This window comes from Urocitellus parryii, chromosome 15 (genome assembly GCF_045843805.1).
Source record: "Urocitellus parryii isolate mUroPar1 chromosome 15, mUroPar1.hap1, whole genome shotgun sequence".
Lineage (NCBI taxonomy): Eukaryota > Metazoa > Chordata > Mammalia > Rodentia > Sciuridae > Urocitellus > Urocitellus parryii.
Window position 1 is genome coordinate 39699423 of NC_135545.1, and position 18816 is coordinate 39718238.

Genomic DNA, 18816 nt, shown 5'->3' on the forward strand with positions numbered 1-18816 from the left:
AATAAAGACTGAAACTGAGACTGCGAATCAGTCGTGCCACAGGCAAAAGTCAGTGTTCTTCCCACTAGCTTATGAAAACAACTTTAAGTGACAAGGGATAAGGCTCAGACTAGAGTTCTGCAAAGATGATCAGATGCCTGGATTAAAGGAAAGATGGAGTGAAGGGAAGGAACAGGAAGAAAATAATTAGTTGATGTTTAATTATATGCCTATTTCTCTTTTCCTTTTATTTTAATGTTCTTCCTAAAAGTTTTTAAATGAACAGGCATTACTTATACAGTAAAAAGATTGGAATAATATAAGAAAAAGAAGTATTTCAATTTTCATATGGATACCCAAATATGATGCCATTCACCTTTCATTGGACAGCATGCTGGTATATCTACCGAGCAGGACTAGGGAGGAAGCCCCGTTCTCAGAAAGAAGCACTGGAATAGCTTATTTCCAGAAGGTTCCACTGCCTTTCTATAGCATCGCAGATGGAAATGGAGCAGAATGGGTTAGGACAGATGGGGTGGCCAATGTGACAAAAGATCCAATCCAGTAGAAGGGAGTGGCAAAAAAGAAACGCCATTTGATTTCGTGATTAGAAGGATATTGATAGTAGGTGCCAAATTCAGTGGGATATCAGGGTCCAGAGCCAGACCACAGGGTGTGAAATGAGACAGAGAAACGAAGAAAATGTCAGCAGGTAGATGCCACTTTCAATCAATGGTAGAGCAATAGCATGTCAATTGAAGTATGCCCAAGTTAATATGAAGGTTGCCTGTTGTGACTTCACAATCACTTCAAATTTCTCAACAGCAAGTCTGAAATTCAAACACATTTGACAGGAAGTAGAAATTGATGTCTATGGTTTCTAAAGAAGGGATAAAGCCATTTGAGTTGCCATCTTAATGCTCCCAATGTGTATGATAGAGTCCAGTTTCGTTGAGTCTTCCAGGGGTTTTATATTAAAAATGGGGATGTCACTGCCATTGGTGTGGATTAACCACTAATCTGAATCCTGTGAACTAAACATTCTTGCTGCATGTAGTTTTTTGTTTTTTGTTTTTAAGAAAAGACTAGTCCAGGAAAAGCAATGTCATTAGCTCAGCCTTCCATGGGACAGTTTAATGAGGAGAAGGAACCTAGGGAGAAAATAGCTTTTTTTTTTTTTTTTAGGTAAAAAAGCAAATAGCTTATTTCTACCATCTTGCCCATCCTCACTTGACTCTTCTGGATCCATTTTTCTCCTCTACCCAGCAAGACTTGCCAGTCTGCTTTCTTTTTAAGTGGCCGCTTCCAATTTAACATACTTATTGGCGTTCTCAAGTGAGCCTTCAACAGAACTGAGCCATTTAAGGGTTTGCCCTCATCTCATTATAAATTAGTTTTGAATATCTCTCAGTATGCACAACGTTCCTCAGCTACCCAAGTTAGAACTCCTTATTAGACTGGAAAGAATTTGCGTTTTAATTAGTTTTACCTCTGGTGTACGAAGCCCACTGAGATTACTACACTTAGTAAAATTTAATTAACTTGACAAAAGATCCTAATTGTTTTCGTGCCACTGGTCCTTTGCAAGTCTAAAAATAATGCCCTCCAAATTAAACGGCCACGACAAAGCTTCATTTTGACTGTTCCATATTTTTTTTTTTAAATTATAATTCATAGGAAGTTTTTCGGTGTGAGACCCTGGGATTTGGGTGAAGAAGCAGAGGTCTACAGATTCTTTTAGAAGAGATAGCTGGCAGTGGGGATGGGAGGAGAGAGAGAACAGGGAAAAGGGACACCCCCTCTCTCATTCATCCTAGTGGAAATGAGACGAGGAATGTATTGATTCATTCAATTCCTCAAAGACTCAAGCAGACATAATATATCATGTGAATTAATAATGAAGGGTTATAAGTAAAAAGTGCTGAATGAATGAATATTCATTTATTTATTCATTTATCATTTATATTACTCCGTTAATAAGCATTTCTGACGGACCAATTTTGGAGTCAAGTGCTCTTGATGACAATATTCCTTCCATGAGAACCCTGGGATCTTGTAATGTCATTTGCTATGTGTGACCTTCCTTTTCCTCTGCTCTTTCCAGCTAAAGTTACATAACATTCCTTGCTTGCTTTTTCGTGTTTCTGAAGCATTTTGTCTTTCTCTTCTAGGAGGGAAGAATGTGGACATACTGTGCTGTGGCTACTGGCTTTCCTTGGTTTCCTTGGTCACAGTGTTGCAAACACAGGTTTTCACCTTGATATTGTTTGACCTTGTGCAAGAAAATCTTCTCTGTGTTTCAGCCTTCTAAGTGAAGCAATCGTCGTACTCTCTCCCTGGTGGGAGCTGCTGATGGATGAATGAGAATAAAATAGAACAAATGGACAGAGGTTCACCTGAAGTTGAGGCTCAATATTATAATTTGAGCATCACCTCTAAGACCTAATTCAGTTACCTTGACCCTGATCCTACTAGACCCAATTTCTTTACTTTTGTCCCTGAACCACTACACAGTTTAAGATGTACTGAACAGTAACTGTGTCTGTCTGGCAGCAGTATTTTTTTTTTTTAACCTGAGAACATGATCATCCTCATCATCATTAATTGTACATTAAACACAAACTTGTATCTATTGTCCACTTTGGCTTTACAAAAAAAAAGAAAAAGAAAAAGAAAAGGAAAGAAAGAAAGAAGGAAGGAAGGAAGGAAGGAAGGAAGGAAGGAAGGAAGGAAGGAAGGAGAAAGAAAAAAAAGTAAAGGTAAATGTTAAAGTTGGGCTGCAACATTTCAGAAGTTCCCAGTGTCACTTTATTGTTCAAATGAGGTCATTCTACTGCAGGCTGAAATCTTTTGGAGATGCCCAGGGCTTTATTTTCTTCTTCCTGCTTCTATCCTCCTACTCCCACCAGTTAAAGAAAACATTGAAAAAATTGTTGCCTACTTCACTGTTCAATGGGGTGGGCCTCTTAGAAGCATCTTTCCTTCATTTTAAAAGGTCACTCTCATTCTCATCTCCCGTTTTGTAAGAGCCCACCACCAGACACAGCCCATTTGGAACCTACCCCTCCTCCACTCAATGAGGTGCTACTGAAGCTGACAATCATGATAGTAGTCTGTCCCCCTGGGTGTGGGCACATGACCTGGATCTGAGTACTCAGGGTATCCCATCCTCTGACCATAGTGACAACAAATGAATCTGCCCCAACCTGGGCCAGACACCTGCTAGCCACCTTCTCTGGACTGTGTTGATGATGTAAGTTCTTTATGTCCTTCAAACTCAGGAAGTAACACTAATGGAAACTAAAGCTGGATAGGCCTGTGCTCTCTTTGCTAGGTATGTGAGTATGTCTGCCTGTAAGGAGAAAGACCAAGGACAGCCCATTGAGAGACTCAACCCAAAGACAAGGACTGAGGGAAAGAAAGAAAGAAAGAAAGAAAGAAAGAAAGAAAGAGAGGAAAGAGAAGTGGAGGGGAAGAGGAGGAGGTGACAATATTTTGGAAGTCACTGGAGACCTTTGACTACAACCTCATACTCTTTCCGCCTTAGGTTAATTTGAGTCGGGTTCTACTAGTTGCAGCTGAAAGTCTTTTCTCCTTTCTGTTATCCTGGCCCTTCAACTCCCCTTTATCACACTATTTTTCAACTTTCTGACCTTTTTCCAACAATGACATGAGGAGTTTCCAGGAATGGCCTTCACCAAAGCCTGGTTTTGTGAGAACACAGGTCCAGTGCTGGCGGCCATGAGCAGTGCTATTCTCCACCCTGCCTCCAGCCTACGAACATCCTTAGCACATGGGACATGGGAGACAGTGTTGTTCCAGGGGCCCACGGCATGCATGCTGATGACTACTGATGGGGTCCACCACAGAGAATCTCAGCTGCTCCAGGTTTAAGACCTTTAACATTGCAAAGGACACCCAGAACAAAAGGAAGCCTCTTCACATCAGCCGCTTTCACAGTTAAAATTTATAGCTCAGAAACTGCCTTTTTCTTCAGAGGCAGGTAGAGCCTTTTTGGCAACTTCCCCTCCATACTGTAAGATTTCATTTTGAGTCATATTTTAAATTGAATAAAGTAATACTTTTTTTTCAAATACCATATATTTCTAAGGTTAGCCATTAGCACAATTAAGTTATATTAAGTCCCACCATTCCAGATATGGGAAACATATCAAAATTTAATTAAATAGACATTCTTACTGTATGTATATATGTGACTGCATGACCAATATGATTCTGCAACATGTTCACTCAGAAAAATGAGAAATTATCATACATAGATGGGATATAATTTCTCATTTTTCTGAGGGCATAAATGCATTCTACTGTCATGGTGTAACTAATTAAAACAGAATTTTAAAAAATTTTAAAATAAATGTGTTTTCAGAATTCTATGAGAAAAGTAATAATTAAATGATTAGAGCATTTGAAAAATAATTTGCATTTTTCACATACATGATAATTTCATTGAAACAGTCCCAGAATTGCAAACTTGGGACTGGATGGGTTAATCAACTTTGACAAGCACACATTGAGCAAAGGGGAGGAAATGTGTATGTGTTTGACAGCTATATTCATAACTTTAGCCAAAGCAAGACCTCTATCGCTCTTTCTTATTCTAAACTTCTCAGAGATCAGATCTATAATACTTGGGTTATAGTAGAAAATTAATTGTCCCCAAGCTTTGTTCAATCTATTCATAATCACTGTCATTCAAAAAACATTGATGATCACCAACTATGTGTTGACACCAGGGCCAGGAAAACAAGACACTGTCACAGTGTCCTGCCCCTAAATTTATACCGTGCATAGTCTATCCACTATTTATAGCCACACTTTTTTGCTTATATATTTCCATCTCTCATTAATATACTCTGCTGCCTTATGTATAATTCTCCAGGTCCTTCTCAAACTTCAAAATCAATGAAGTCTTTTATAACATACGCAGATGGCAACTGGGTGTTTTCTTTGTCTTCTAAAATCTCTTAGTATATTGGCTACATCTTTCCTTTAACATATAACACACTTAATAGACTTAGTCATTTAGTAGTTATTCATGTTCAGGTGATTTCTTCAAGTCAGTGGTTCTATCATATACATATACATGTATTTGCACACATATGTGTATATATGCATATAATATATGTAATATATGTATTTTTGTATATATCCTATAGGACCTCTGATAGGCATGAAGTACCAAGTCTGATGCATTGTAGGGTTTAAGAAAACAAACAAAACAATGTTCAAACACTTTAAAAATGACTGACTCAAATTCCCTTGGAGCATAGTACCTTCCAAATAAGAACCTCTCATCACAGAAAGTGATTCTTTGAGATTGTTGCATTTTTCAACAAAAATGCTGAGGTCTATTTACGCTGGACAGAACGAATTGCTTCCCTCTGACTCGGACATCTGTTTGACGGTATCATAACAAATTCCTGTAATGACCACCAAAAAGGCTTGTATTGATCTCTGAAATTGGCAGGCACATGTCCTATAGATGGAATATTCGTTTAAGAAAATTACAAGGATCGATAGCTCAGAGGTCATCAAGAGAGATGACAGGTGGTAATTTCGATATATGGCCTGCCGCCACTTAATGAAAAGGGAAAGGGCCCCATTTGTCACATCTGGCTGATAAATCTTCCATGTGCCTCTTTATTGAACATAAAGCCATGCAAGCTGTCAGCCGCCGTGGTCTGGGCATCCTCATCTGAGAAATGGGGTAAGGTTAACTTTATTTATCAAAAGGACTGTCCGCAGGGAGAGAAGCACAAGTAGCATTTGTCGCCAGTAAGAAGCATGTGCCAAGCTTGGCTAGGCAGATCTATTGTCACGACAGCCTCAGGAGGCAAGTAATGTCTTTACGCTGTCCACTGGAGCCCGGAGGGATGACAGGACCTAGCAAGGTCCTGTAGACATAAGAGGACATTAGGATCAGAACCAGCACTTGACAGGCACTGAGCCCATAGTTTCGCCACTCCCTAAGCCACTTCCAAAGAGTGAAGTGGCTTCCAGAAGGAAATGGCACCTAGACTGAGCCAGAGAGATCACTAGATCCCCACCTGGATCTCCCACTTTCTTCCTTCTGCCTGACATTCAGGTGAGTCACTCTCTCGGCCTCAGTTTCCTCATCTAGAAAATCGTGATCCTAAGGTGTGTTAGAAAGGTGTTAAATAATCACAAGATTCTTGGGGCTTCTGCACATTCCTCTGTTCAAGCGCCAGGAAATTTTACTTAGTCTTTCAATTAGGAGAATATGTTTATTGCAAAGAAGAGAATAATGCCACATATTAAAGAAAGACCATTTTTATGATTGTTGCTCATCCATCTAATTTCATTTGTGATCCAGCCCATTAACTTTAACACTAGCCCTGGGAATATAGCCCTTCTTTCCTCTCACAGAGACAACAGAAATAATTTTGAATTCTTAGTTCTTCTAAACTCCATGGATAAAGGGCCATTTACCATTCACTTATGATGATATACACAGGCATCCATCACAGAATGCATCCCAGACATTTTCTGAGCTGTCCTAGAGAAAAAGGAACAAAGATGAGACTCAAGAAAAACTACAAATTCCAATTGAACGAAAATCGTCAAGTTAATTGACCTGTACAAAGAGCTCAGTTTCTTCATCTGTAAAACAGGAGCATTATCTGATTCACAGTTTTAGTCTAAGTGTTCAAAAAGGATGATGTATATAGAATGTCTGCTCTGTAATACCAAGCAATCACATGCACAGTTGTTCTTGGATGGTTCTCATTGATCCTTACGTGTCAAAATATCTGGGTACCCATGAGAAAAATATCTGGATGGGGCATTTTTGGGGTTATTTAGAAGTTGCATTCCTTGTAGATACTGATTTCATCTAAATTGTCCCTACCCAGACAGCAGGAAGAATATCTTAGCAGCTGGCATACACCATTGGTAGTAGGGAGATTTCCTATTGACGAAGGTGAAAGATTAGGTGAAGTAAGAGAATCTCATTGCAATTTCTTCCAATCTTCCTGTGACTGCTATTGTCTACCAATACAGTCCCTCTAGCACTCTCTCCCACAGCAAGAAGAGTGTGACTTCACTCCATTTAGCTGTCACTAACCAAAGTAATTGAGGGTCTTGCTTTTTCCATGATAATACTAGAGATGCCTTTGATGATAGAGTAATAACAATCTTCTCATTTGTTGTGCTTATTTGGAGCACACATAGATGAGTGTTTCATGGTCATTAGCTCACAACATTCCTCTATTTGAGGCACTGTTTTTATTGCTATTTTATGGAAAACAAAGAAAATGTGAGTCTTACAGAGGCTCCTCACATTGCTCATGATCTCATAGCTGGTTAGTGGCAAAGCTAGGACCAAACACAGCTCTGTTTTATATCAGTGATGTTGGACACACTGCAGGACCATGATCAATTTTAAGAAAACAGATGGGATATGTGATTGAAGGGAGGACTGATTGAAGGGAGGGTTGTATTCTCACTCTGAGCCTCCATGTGATAAATGCTTCCTTGAGACTATTTACCAGAATCCTGGATAAAAGCTGTTATGAGCATTAGTTTAAGTTTAGGGGGAAATTGCTGCTCAGAGAGGCCAACAACTTACCAAAGATACCCAGCTCTGCTAGGCAGAGCTAGAGGATCTCATGAGATGCTACATCCATATTTGGGGAAAGGTATTTTATACTTATTCGTGTACCCTCAAGAAGCCTCTGCATTATATAATTTGTCTGCATCATGATAGCATGGCCTTGAAGAGTATCGTTCATAACTAAATATGGGAGAAGCTGAAGTTGATTTGGATCGACAAGAATATGGGGAAATGGGAGGAAATATCTGAGTGGGGCTCTACAGGAAGGCTTCTGCATATCCTTGCTAAATTAATGAACAAAGAATTGTAGCTATAGTGTCACAGTGCTGCTCCAAGTGTTCCATCATTGATGCCCTCAGAGGATAAGAGGAGTATTCTCCCCTTGGAAGGGGAGGCCAGTAGGAAACCAGTGCCATCAGACAGTGGATCCCAGAGAAGGGCACAGAGATGCAAGCCTCAGGTGTCAGGACCCTCTCAGGGCAGGCAAAGGACACCAATCTCCTCCCCAGTGTTCTGATGGCACCAGCAAATGGTCAGAGGCTGCAGAACGGAGAAGGTGGAAGAGAACATCTGGAGAAATGTTGGAGGCTGAGATAAAGAGGGACAACCACACCCCACACGGAGTCCTTGATTTGTGCCAGCACACTGCATTGTTACGCCATTGATCTGTCCAAAAATCATGAAGCAAACTTAATTTTACACATGAGGCCACTAAAGAGCAAAGGGTCAAGGTTTCCCCTCAATTGCAAGACCATGAAAACAGGGAGCCAGGCTTTCTAACATCACCGATATGCTGCTTAGGGTGCAGAGTTCTTTCCAGGGTGGGAATGTCCCAGCACTTCCCATCTTGGTCTAAGCTGACTGTACTCATTTTTAATTCTATGGGGAGCTGGCACAAGGTCAGAAATAATAACCAGCCATACTGGGGTTGATAAGATGGGAGGGGGGCATGGGGTGTTCATTTCTAGGCAAAAGGCAGGAGCAGGTGCTGCGGTTAGAGGTTAATGCTGCCCTTGGTGGAAAAATAAGGAGAAATGGATGAGCAGGTGTCTTTGATCAGGATTGTAAAGCTACTAGAACTGCCCAGGTATCCACTGCTGGCATCAACCCTGGGAGCAGTTTCACACAGAGATACACAAGTCCTTCTCTGCTCTCCTGTTATTTCTGGATCCTCCACTTTGGATCCCCCTGGCCTCACTGGTCAGTCCGGCTCCATTATCAATTGATGGAGGTTATTCCTCATCCACCCTTCCCATCTGCGTTAGCCCTCCTGCATTTTTAAGATACTAAAATATTCTATGTCACAGCATTTTCTTTAAATAATAAATTTACGGCAGCAGAATTGGAACAGCCTTCAAAGCACATTCTTGAGATGAACCTTGGCTTGATGTATTGCAACATTTGAAGCAGGAATTCCGCACACAAAGTCCTCATCAGGACCTGAAATGATTAGATACGTATGAAAAGGAGCAGTAATGGCAAAGGCAGGCCTCTGTCTGACCTTTGCTTCCCAGTGTCAATACTCATCTTGTTCCCTTTTAATGACACCCACAGTTCATGCCTAATGAGAGTTTTCCCACTATGAGATTCTGTCAGAAGAAGAAGCCACCAGAATACTGTGACTGTCCACCTCTGGGTACGTCCAGGGGTGTTTTAGCAAAACTGAAAGAAGAGCAGGCCTTCATGTCCCAGAAAGAGACCTGCCCTGTTCCAAATTTGCCTGTATCTCAAGGACAGAATAAATCACCAGCAAATTGGCACACAGAGTAGGATTCCTTGTCCCTGATTTAATAGTGTAGGGGCAACTTCCGAGGCATATTTCTAAATTGCCCTCTTAATACATTTTAATGCATGAGTCAGACATGGCGAGGGAGTAGACATAATTACACTACTTTTTGGAGATCATACACCGTTTGCTGGTTGACACTTTAAAGGGAAGGTGGCCCTTTCGAGCAAATTAAGGTTTCTTAATTCCATGCTATTGCACTTTAAGTCACCTTTGAAATTTTATAATAACCTATAATTGATTGGTTTGGTGAATTGCATCTTAATTGAAAAAATATAATGTCTAAAAAGCTATTTTAATTAACCATTATGCAGGCATTTAGCTGCACAGCTGCTGCAGTCACAATGAAAATAAATAAATAAATGAATAAATAAGTTCCATAAATGACGTGTCAGCACTGTCTGCTGGTGTGTTCTATTTAAGAACACAGAGTTGTGGTCTGAGGCTCAAGGGGTAGCTACAGAGGACTAAAAAAGGCATTGCTCAAAGGACTTGAATTTCAGTCTTGAAAAAGGGAGCTGATATTTGACCCCAGCCATGGCACTCCATTGAATTTCTGTCATCCATTTACCCAGCTGCTGTTTCAAAAATAAGGTCTAGACAAGGCTCAGTTAGGATGTACAATTATGGTTCTTTAAAAAAAAATGGAAGGAGCAATCTTCACTAGGAAATTTTTACATGACTTTTGGAGAGGGGGCATCTGAAAACCAACAAAAAATAATGCTTCAAAGTCCACTTTTCTGGAATCTGATTTTTCTCAATCTGGTGGATAATGGCAGCAGAATAATTATGTCTCAGAAGTTGCTCAACTCCACACTAAAATGCATGTTTATTACATGTGAATTACATTCAATTAAAATAAATTACTACTAGGGACGATTTGAAAAAAGTCCAGTTTACTTAGGTTTCTGTTTCTCTGGCTATTTTAATATGGTGTCTTATTACACAAGGAGAAGTGGGGTACTGTTCAGAGAGCAGCTAACTCACTAGTGAGTTGCAAAACACCAAGTTAAAATTTCTCTGGTACTTCATCTTAAAAAGACCATTATCAGATTTCACCTTCAGTATTCATGGTATTCATTTTAAAATGAACTAAGCAAAAAAAAATGTCTCAAATGAAAACTCTTTCAATGCCCATGACATGAAATTTTACAACTTTCAGTCTGTGGGAATTAAGAAAAGGGGGAAAAAAAGAGAGAGAGAGAGCAGGATGAGGATTCAAACCCTAACCAGTTTATAATATTGTTAACCAGCCAATTACACTGTTAGTCCACAATGATAAAATTCTCTCCAAATAAGGCTTAGCTGTTCCTTGTTCTTTGCAATAATTTTCTTCCAATTTGCCACTGTTTCATAAAGTTTTGTCAATCATAAGCATTTTTTAGAAGATTGAAATGGCAAGTTAATAGTTTACTCTGAAAGAGACAAACACTGGGGGGAACAGCTGCACCATTGCATAGTGACGGAGAATGCCAACGTAATGAAGGAGCAAGCAGGCAATTAAAAAGAAGGAAATGCTCACGGAATGAAATTCTAACGTGCAGCCTCCCTAATTTGTAAATCTATTGAGGATTGTTTAAACATGTTCCTTTTGATCAATAAAATTCCTAATGGCTGTTTGCATTCCCACTGAATGTCCCTAAACTGGCATCTGCAAGCTTAGCAAAGTTGAACACAGAGGAATTCAAGGCAAACCCAGAATACTGGTGCCTGCACCGTTCCTGTGAAACTTTGAGCTCAAAAGCAAAAACAGAGGTCTTAAAGACAGAGAACTGAAAAGATGAAAGGGAGTAAAAAAGCATGTCGGAAGCCATCTAGTCTGGACTTTTCCTACTCCAGTTCATTTTATTTCTTCTGCAATTTAAGAAGAACAAAGAAGTTGAACACCAATATTTAAGACTCTGCTAGGAAGCTTGGCATACCCGAAATGCTTTTGGAAAGATGGGTGTGTCTGCTACAATGCATTCGCCAAAAAGGCTTTGCCTACTCTATGTCTTTCTTGTTTATTCTAACTCGTTCAAGTTATCAAGTCTGTTCCATCAAATAAAATACTTTTCCTGAAGCTCACTTCAAATTTTGCACAGCATTTGCATTAAATTTCTCTTGGCTTAACTCACATGACGGTTGCAAACCTTCCTCATTCTTCCCATCATCTTGATGGACTATGTGTGTGTGAGAAAGAATGATGACCCTCACAATTTTTTTTATTATTAGTTGTTCAAAACATCACAAAGCTCTTGACATATCATATTTCATACATTTGATTCAAGTGTGTTATGAACTCCTAATTTTCCCCCGTATATAGATTGCAGAATCACATTGGTTATACATCCACGTTTTTACATACTGCCATACTAGATCTCTGGCTTCACTTCTCCACTGTGATTCCTATTCTTCCCTCCAGCCCACTATTTTTAACCACCCTAGGGGAAAAGCCCTTCCCTGTGTTTTGTTCTTATTTTTATCTGGCTTGTAAATTGAAGAATAAAATCACCCAAGGACATTTATAACCAAGTCTGTTCTCACCCACTTTGGAGTAGAGGGAAGATGGTTCGAAACAAACAGGTAAGGAGAAGAGGTTTAGCAAACAGGGAGGATGTGGCTCAACAGAACAAAAAGAAAAAAATAGGCTGGTATTGAAGGTAGGCAGTCAAGGGCTCCTAGGACCCTTTTCATTGCAAGCTGGACTAGCATGGCTGAGTGAAGGAGCATGTACCCAGTTACAGCAAGGCTTATTCTTAGCAGTGGGAGGTAAAGCAGCAATTTGGGACTTTGAGTGATTTCTGTCATTTATTCATTTTAAGAACGATCCTTAAAAGTGAATTATATATACACACACACACACACACACACACACACACAAAAGATGTATATATGTGTGTATGTGTGTTTGTGTGTGTATAGATATATCTTAGATGAAGAAGTGTCCCACAGACTGCAGATTGAAGAATAAATAAACTTCTTTTTTTTACAACCGGAAAACTTGAAGACAAATAAATGTAAATGAGGAGACTTCTAACATACATTATATTTTATATACATGCATCCAGTATCAACACAAACAAAGCATTTCATTTGTGAATGCAGTCTGTGACAGTCCCTGTGCCAGGTGATAGGCAGACATGACCCCTGCCCTTCTGGAGCTTACAGATAGTAAGGGAGATACTCATTAGATAGCTAAGACAATGATGTGTTTTGATTTGGTTTTGGCTAGTGTGGGGAAAAGAATTTATTTATTTAATTACGTATTTGTTGGCACTGGAGATTGAACTCAGAGATACGTTGCCACTGAGCTACATACCCCAGCCCCCCCCCCTTTAAAAATATTATTTATTTTGGGATAGGGTCTTGCTAAGGGGCTGAGACTGACTTTGAACATGTAGTATTTCTGCCTCAGTCTCCCAGATCACTGGGATTACAGGCATGCATCACCATGAGGGGAGTTTATTTTAATTGCCAAAATTCAGATAGCATAACCATTTTTTTCTGTTATGGAAGCAATGCATGTTCATTCATAAATATGGATCGCAGGCATGCTGCTCTCCAGCCTGCCTGAATCATTCAACTACATGCACAACACATTTCTCAATGCCAAAATCGGCTTTTTGTCATCATTTTAAAAATGGCTGTGTGGTGCTTCATTGCATGAATGGACCACTTAACCTGATTTGGAGTTCTTTATCTCTTTAAATCACACTATCCCTATTTATATCAGCCTTTAAATATGGGTCTTCATGGGTTTGCTGTATGATTTGAAAGCAAAGTAGACTAAATGAGAGCATTCTGTAAGCCACCAACCTAATGCAGACTAGGACTTTTGTTTCATATAAACCTTGGTCAAATCTTGGTTCTCCTAGTCAGAAAAAAAAAATGTTTTGTTTTGTTTTCACCTCTCTGAAATTTAGTGTCTTCATTTACAGAGGAGGATACCTGCAACTCAAAGTTCTGCCCAAAATTAAAGGTGTCACTTCAGGTAGAAAACTTCAGTCCCGTATCTGACATGCAGTACATAGTAGGTATATCAATTGTTGCTTCTGCTTCTTGGTCTGGACTTTCATTGTTCCTTCATAATGCCCCATGCTTGGCCTCTCCGCTGGGCAATCAGTGTCTCCTCAGTGTAGAGAAGTTTAAAATGTTCATAAGCACACTTTGTTTTTATGAATTCATAGACAACAACCTTCATGAGATGTTGTGAACTTTGCATCTCACAGGGAAAGAGGCTCAAAGAAGCTGAATACATTGTCTAGTATTGTCTTGCCTGTGAATAGTTCTTCATGTCAGCGTATAAACCAGGAGAAGGGAAAGTCATGGTAAAAGACTGGAAATGGGGCAGGGGACAAAGAACACAAAACAGCTTTTCCACTGCAAAATGGGCCATGAGTTCAAAGAGTTCAGCTCTAGTACAAGAGCGGATAATGGGCTTCAAATATAGTCACCCAATAGCGGTGAGCATATAATTCAGGTGAAGTACAGAGTGGCTGAAAATCATGGCCAGGTCACCAAGCCTTAAAGTGACCTGACTGACACCTGAGATAATATCACTTATTATTTTCTGAACATCTATACTGAGCACTGGTAGAGCTGGAGATAGAATTAAGAATGAATAACATAACCGAGCTAGACTGCAAAACTTATAACACATACCTTAAATGGCCCTGTATGATATACATTTGTGATTCTAAAACAGAAAATCCATGGTGGTCTCTTTGATTAGAAAGTTCAGTAAAGGAAGAGAAGGAACCAAACCCCTGCTCTTTTTTGTTATCCACATCCCTGTTTTTAAATTCACAGACATTAAAAAAAAATCTCTTCCAAATATATCATGTGTTTCAGATCCCTTCAAGAAAGACAAATGCCAAGATAATGTAATCATATGTATCAGTGACTTGATATGTAGTAAGGGAAAGTCTATATATTATGACAGAAGACAGCATAAGGAGGGAAAATTCCTTTGACACATGACAACTTCTGCTTCACATGATATATTAAGGCCCATTGAGAAATCCCTAAGGAGTGTGGTTTGATGGGTTGAGGTAGAGGAGAGCCCAACATAAGTAACTATTTGTATATGAGATCACACACCAAAGAGATATTTTTCATTAAGACCGAAATGGCTGACCACCAGCCCATCTGACAAGAGAATGGAATAAACCCTTCATAATGCATGTGTGTGAGTGGGGGTGTGTCTCCAGGGGACCCCAAGATAATGTTCTTAATGTAGTTTCCGAGAAGGGTGATACAACTTTACCCTGTAGGAAAGCCAGAGTCGCAGAAACTGGGTTTCCCACTTTACCTGCACTGATTATCTTCAAGAAACATTTGATTGTGTTTTAAGATGACTGGTTGAGACTGGGATGAAAATGTTATAAATTATTATGGATTCTTTCATGATGGCTATAAGTTGGCAGAAAAACGTCCCATGAATTAATTTGCTTCTTTCAAAGAAGATTCTGAAAATGATCAAGAACATCATCCCCCTCTGGTGTGGCCTGGTGAATTTTGTCATTCTGCTATTCCTTACCCAATATTGTCTGTGCCTAATACTGAAGATTATCATAACTGAAAAGATCCAGAGAGAAGTCAGAATTTATTTTTAAATTCATGTATTTATTCATTCATTCGTCAATTTGAATATGTCCTTGATGGAAAAACCGTGCCTTAGAGCGTGGTACACAAACATGATTAAAACTGCCTTTCATGCTCTCAGGGAATGGGAAGACCCACAAATTGACGGTTATGATGGAACGGGATTGGTTCTAGAATGTCTCTGTATGTAGGTGCACGCACTCATATATAAGAGGAATAATAAAGTTTATCTTGAAAAGCAAAGGATAAAAGAAGATAAGATCACAGACTATGGAGTCACTGAGGTCTGGGTTTAGAATAAACAAACTTGAGTACATCAGCACAAGGGAGTTGAATGGAAGTATTTCAAGACAGATAAAAGGAAGGCACATGTCAAAAAACAGCTAGTAATTCTGAGAAAAATTCCTTGCTCTAAAATGTGATACTTCCTGAAAATAGAAAAAAAGCTTCACAAAAACACCACCTCCTTCTCAGAGCTGTGAAGACACAAGGAAACGTGTATAACTCCCCAGCAAAGTGTCTCATGTACAGTGCATGACTGATATTTATTACATTTGCTTGTCTAGGATCCCTGCACCTATCAAGTGATTTGGTCCCATGGTAAAACTAAGCTTTTAATGGTAGCTCTTTCTCCAAAAAGGGTAAAGCTCTTCAGCATCTTCTGACCTCTATGACATTCATCATACATAACAATTCACGTTCTATCCATAAGAAAACTCTTTCAATCCTGTATCCCTTATATTCTGAGCCTACTTATGTCACCAGATCACCAGGTTTACCTTTAAGAATCATGGAGTTCCCAAATATGCTTTTCTTAAAAATGTGAGCATGTTCTATGCCTGTGAATGTCACTTCCTTGAGATCAGCGCCTTTTAAATTGTTCAACATCATAGCACATTTACAGAATGAATGGTCCCTTTAGTTGAAACACATCATCTGTAGCTTTTCTTTTTTAAGACAGTATTGTGATCTAAATATGTGTCTCGCTCCCTAAAATTCATATTTTGAAACTTTATCCCCAATGTGATTGCATAATCAAGTGAAGGCTTTAGGAGGTGATTATGGAGAAGCATTTGGGGTTTAGACGTGTTAGTGACAATACAGTGAAGGTGGAACCAAATCATGAATGGGATAAGGGCTGAAGGACCTAGTTTCCCCCCGCCCCAACCAAAAGAAGATGCAGTTGCCTTCTATGAACCAAAAGATAATGGCCTTTACAAGACACAGAATTTGTTGGTGTCTTAACCTTGGACTAGGAGAAATAAATTTATTTTATAAGCTTTTGCCTCCAAGATATTTTGTGTATTTTGTTACAGTAGCCTAAAATATGAACACGTTATTTTTATCCTAACAATTTATAATGAATCAGTACTTACCTTCCCTGATCAATGGTCAATTGGTATTATTCTAAGATCCACTAATATCTACTGGTATTGATTTATAGCAAAGTTGTGGATAATTACTTCCATTTTTATTAATGAGATAATAGATTCAGAGGTATAAAGGTCAAACCAGATTTGAAACTCATCTTGACCAGACCTCAATGCCTGTGCTCAACCACCATACCGTCTCTTGCAGCTCTGAATTCAAAATGATTGTAACTTGCCTGTTCTCTAAATGGTCTTTCTGACGCCATGATGAGTAACCTAAGGTCCTCATGGCATCTCCATTTGTGTCACATATTTATGAAAATGGCCTAGTTTAATACAAAGAATGGAAGGAAGGGAGGGAGGAAGGAAGGAAGGAGGGAAGGAAACAAAGGGAAAGAGAAACAGAAAAAGAAATATAGGTCGGGGGAAACCACTGAGGAATCCAAAGTCACTCTCATTCTCCACCAAATTGCTGCAATAACGTAATTCCCACAGAGGAGTTCTTTGTACCCTTAGCCAGCTGCCAGTTATTATGAACTAAGGGTCATTTACTTCTCTACTTAGAACACTGCTGCCACTTAAGTTTGCAGGTAACTTTTCAAAACCATAATCAATATAGAAACTGGAGGAATTAGGTATCAAAACCCATAGATTTTAACTTAAACTCTCAGTTTCAACCTTGTTCTTTATTCAAGAAAAAAAAAGTACTGTTTTTTTCCTAAAGACTCATCTTCCATACTTGTAGGAGATCCAAGCCTACCTAACAAATCCTTTTAGTATTGATCCTAAAATGTTATCAGGCAAAACTTGAAAGGTCAAGAATACAGAAGAAATTCCTAAAGTCTTAGATTTTGGGGTGAGCTTTCAAAAATCAACTGCTCCCATTCTCAAAACAAGGCCTGTTCCATCATTACTAAGACAGTTTTCTAGCAGTAAAAAAAAAATTCAGATGCAGGGGATCTTGTCACCTCCCAAGACAGTGCATATAATTTGCTGGTCAACAACTGTTAGAACGTTCTTACTTCCGTTGAGATGAAGGTTATCTCTTCTAGCCTGGCCTAGAAAGAACATTACTTCTTTGATCATGAAATACTTCCCCTGGTACTCCCAAGTCTTCTCTGAAGTCAAGTAGAAGGTTCTGGACTATTTCTTGGAAAAGGATGCATCTGGAAGTTAGGGTGGGAGCAGACTTCAGGAAATAAACCAGAGAGGTCGTTACTTGGACAAACCTGGATGGAGCTGAAAGTAATCACAGGTCTTTCACTATGGTTTGTATGGAAAAGCAGCTCAATGGCCCCAAAAGATGTGTTAGTCCAGAGACAGATGTCCCAGGAGGAGACTTTCCTGAGCCCTGTAGTGAGTGATGAGACAAATGGTGTTCAGAGGAATCACCGTGCCGATAAGGATAATGCTTCTCCTGCAAATGCATGCACTTAAACTCTTCCTGTGCTTTTCTGGTCTTCCATGCATAAATGTTTAATTTTCCATTTTGCCATCAATCAGCTGGCTGCCCCGGGACGAGAGTCAGTGGATAAAAGCGGCCCAGACCTCCAGAAGCACTCAAAGCACCCGAGAGCTTCTAAAGAGCTGATGTCAGGATGGGGCCCTTGATTAATGTTTCCCTGGGACACTCTGACACCCTTGCACTGATAGGAGAGATAAGAGCCTGGCTAAGGCTGCCAGAAAGCCCTGCTTGAGAGGAATGAGGTCAAGGTCAGAAACATCAGGACATCTGCCCAGAAGCACAAGGCCTGGTTTCCTCTGGGGGCAGCGTGTTGGCCTGCAAAGGCCAGGCAGAGAGCAAAAGATCGTTTCGTAGTACTGGAAGACAAACAAGAGATAAGACAGATGGTGTGAAAGGGGAGGCTGGAGACCAGAGGAAGAATCCACAGATAACAGACTGAACGCATCTGGGGATTTGCTGGGGAATGTATGACTTCATTTATCAGCGGAAGGACTGGCTTGTGTCGCCAGCCTCTGGGTCTGCCTACTTGGGAAGGGGGTCCTGTGCTGTACACAGCAGCACCTCAAATCACAGGGCTTTTGGATATGTTTCAGTTCTAAGTTCAATAACTGGCAACAATAGTCTCTATGTCAGATCCTCACTAAGGAAGTTTCTCTGGACTCTCCAAGAGTACTCCTCAAGCCAGGTACTGCATTGCCACGGACCAGCTCAGGTACAAGCTATTCCCAAAGAAGAATGCCTCCTGGATGTCACCTCCTGACTTTCTCTCTCATCAGAAGCCTTCTCTTCACACCTTGGCCTGGGCTGGGTCAATTTCAGCTACCGTGATCAAAAAGGGCTTCTGACTGGCCTGCTATCCTCAGAGCTAAGTCTCTGCAATCAGTGATCCTCAGAAGTGAGCAGTTGCACCTTGGGAGGGAGGGAGGAGAGAAGTCAGGAAGCATTCAGTGAGTATTCTGTAAGATTCATGTGAGCCAGTGTTTGCTGGTTTGTTTAAACACACTCAAGTGCACACACACTTGTATATAAGGACAGA